The sequence below is a fragment of the Asparagus officinalis genome, unplaced genomic scaffold, assembly GCF_001876935.1.
Source record: "Asparagus officinalis unplaced genomic scaffold, Aspof.V1 AsparagusV1_Un479, whole genome shotgun sequence".
In the NCBI taxonomy this organism is placed as follows: Eukaryota; Viridiplantae; Streptophyta; class Magnoliopsida; order Asparagales; family Asparagaceae; genus Asparagus; species Asparagus officinalis.
In genome coordinates, this window is record NW_017972744.1 from 10,313 (window position 1) to 14,030 (window position 3,718).

Sequence of the window (3,718 nt, forward strand, 5' to 3'; positions counted from 1 at the left end):
TTAAATCCGGTGTCATGTCGTAACTCACATAAGTGTCATGTCCAGCCTATGCAAGTATCAGTGTCAATCTCAAGGTCTAAACTGATGTCCAACACATGGATTAAAACTAGATGTAGTGGATGTCCAACACATAAACTGCATATGAAAATTGTCCAACACATGGACTGAATGTGATAAATGTCCAACACATGGACTACACATCATAATTGCCCAACACATAGACTAGATGAAATATATAAACAGATGCATATATCCTAATTTCTCATGTGTCGCGGTGTGCAAACCTAAACTCGTGTCCACATGTCATCTCATATGTAAAGATACAGGTTAAACAAAAATTTCTAATACCCGTTATTCGAGGCGACTCCTCGTTCATATTAAAGCACGCAATAACAATAAACAAGCATAAACAGTTTGAGTTAAACTGAAACAACCTAAACAGATCCAAACCGAGGAAACTGGAAAATTCCTCATCAGTCGACTCATGAGTCGACTGGGATTGGTCGACTCATTAGTCGACCAGAACAAAACACAAAACTATAAATTTTCCCGTCAGTCGACTCATCGTATTAGTCGACTGATAAGTCGACTGAGCAGAAAATTCTCAGTTTTTCTACATATGATGATTTATATGAAAAATTTAAATCTAAAGTTCTTCGTCATCATGTCCAACAAAATATTTCCAATTCTAACACATGTGTATCAACAGAAACAAAAGATTTGCATGTAATAACTTACATTAAAACCCTAAACATATTTATACATGTTTAAAAATGTTTAAAAACAAAGAAATTATAAAGAAACACATGTTTAAAACTAACTCCAGATCTGGATCTACATTACAAAAACGTTGGTGAGTTTTTATTAAACCGAAAATGTAGATCTTGCAACTCATACTATAAAGCATTTATCTTTATGCACAAAAATACGTTTTAGGCTCAAGAATTCCAAATAAATCTCAAAGAAAACTATACAAATAGTGGGTGAGGGCTGGGCGAGATGTTACTGATGCGGCATAAACATGTACCAAAAAGGTTGCAAGTACACAACCGTGTTAAGTTATAGTATTTAAGATATCGATCCCACGAGGAAGGAGATTTGTAGGAGAAAATAAGAAATTGGTTCTTATGTTGTGTGCGTGACAAGTAGGAGTAATAAGTGAATGTGATTATGAAGAGATTGAGAGAGTGAAAATGGTGTGAAAGTAGGTGTGAAGTGTAAGTGAGAGTGGATGTGAAAAAGAATGAGTATGATCAATAAGGTGAGAAGGAAAAATGAATAAAATCAAGAAACAAATAAAAAATCAAGAACAAAGAACAAAATTCTAAAATAAAAGAAAATACAAGAAATTAAAGATAGTGAATTCAATTATAGATATGGGTAATCTAAAATTGAACCCACTTCTTAGAAAAGGGTGATTCCCTAGAGGGTTCTAGCCTAAAGGCGAATTAAACAAAATAAAAATAAACAAAAAGAAAAACTAAACCCAAGAGGGTTCTAGCCTCAAGGTGAATAGTATAAGAAATTAAAATCTAAGTACAAAATAAATTGCAAAATCTAAACTACAAAATAAAATTACAAGAATTAAATATAAGAAAATAAATCTACTCTATAAGCATGAAATAAATCTAAGGCAAGAGGGTTCTAGCCTCTTGGCTATTTAACAAGAAAATAAAATCTAACTACAAGCATAGAAATAAATCTAAACTAATAATCAATAAAAGAGAAAAAGAAAAGAAATGCAAACCTTCAAATAATTCTCCATCTTCATCTTCATCATCCAATAAAGAGAAGAAGAGAAAAATTAAAGTGGTAAAAAAATTATTATTATTAATTACAACTAAAGTTACAATTTTGGAAGACCTTCTCAATTAAGAGTAGCCATCCTCTCCAAAAGGAGTTACAAAAATTTTCACACCCTTAACCCCTCACTCTCTACCCCTATTTATAGTAATCTTCAATGAATATGAGCCATTGGATTTGTCTTGAGCCCTAAGCAACAATCTCCATCTTTGAATTTGCTTTTTGTTCTTCTCTAGCCCAAACATAGGAGGCCCATTTGATTTTCAAAAAATGAAAATCAAGTTTCAGCCTAATGGAGAACTGCAGCAAAGTTGGCCCATGGAGCTTCATTGATTTTTTTTCGGCCCAATCATGCTTCATTTGAATTTAAACCTTAAAAACCGAAAATGAAGAGCATCAAGTCTGGCCCATGAAGACAGTTCATTTGATTTTCAAATCCAGCCCATTTAATTTTCATGGTCCATTGGCTTCTGCAGCAATCACCGGTCTTGATTAGAGCTTTCCCATTTGATTTTTTTTAAAACCAAAAATGAAGATCTCTGCAGTCCGGTCATTCATTTAGTTGAGGAAAAAAATTAACAATGCATCCGGTCATGAGAGTTTCACAATTAAAAGCCAAGTCCGGTCTACTTGTGTAATCTCTTGTTGATGGGCTTTGGGCCTTCAATCATTTTCCTCTTTTAAGCTTTTGCTTCATGGGCTTCTAAATTGCTACAAAATAGAGAAGAGAGATTTTGAGGGGTTTTTATATTTAATAATATTTATTTATATTTTTATTCAATTATGTGGAAACTAAGCTAACAACAATTATTAATGGTATATTTATTCATATAAAATAGATAATGAGGATATAAAATTATAATAAAATGTGATTATCAAATACTCCCACACCTAAACTTTTGCTAGTCCTCTAGCAAAGAAAAATAAAAAGAAAACCCTAACTCACTTTTGCAGGAATCGCGGTTGTATTTAGCGCATACAATAAGCCTTTAAACCCCTAGGTTACCCTAGTGGATGAGTTGTAGTCTCGTGAGGGTTTGTAGTGAATATACCCACAAAATTCGATCAACTTGTCAAATTAAAGAAGTCAGTAAATAACTAAATTCACTTGATAACTTTTAGATAATCTAATTGGAGCCAGTTATCACTCAAGAAAACATTTTTATATATAACTCTAAGGTATATTTTTAAGAAAATCTTCTCATTGTAGCAATACAAAACCAAGCCAAACTTAGAAATTTAATTTAAAAGTTTTGAAAAGAACATGCTAACTCTTTGTTTTAAATAATTTTCAAGTTGCTTAATTTAAAATATTTTTCAAGACCATATATATAACTATAAAACATTTATTAAAATTTTTTTAACTCTTTCATCCTTGGTGATTTTTTTCTACTTTAACGGGCTTTCTAAGTGATTTTTTAACGAGTTTTAGGCCAATGGATCCCAACCCAATTGGGCTTAGGTCATTAAGTATGAAAATACTCCTTGGGCTTAATTACTCGGTCAGCTTAGGCTTTATAAGATAGAATCACCTAGAATTCAAGAGTATTATTTTATTTTTTTTGTGCCCATTTTTCGCACTCTTCTTTTGCATTTTTTTTGTATGTATATATATTTTGAAAAATATGTAAATCAAGACACTTTGAAAAATTATTTTCAACTTTAAGCTAAGCATGCAAAAATTTCATTATTTTAAATAAAAGTCCAAGTTAAGGCTTAAGTAAAGTATACTACTTTGAAAATTATTTCTTAAGAAATTTATTTAGAGTTATCATAAAAGGTGAACTTAAGTAAATAACCAACTAAGGATTAGAAAATTTCAAATTTATCAAATAAATTAATTATTACATAACTCTATCAATTTGGCAAGTGATGATATTTTTATAAATTTTTTTTTAAGAAAAAGGTGGGGGGG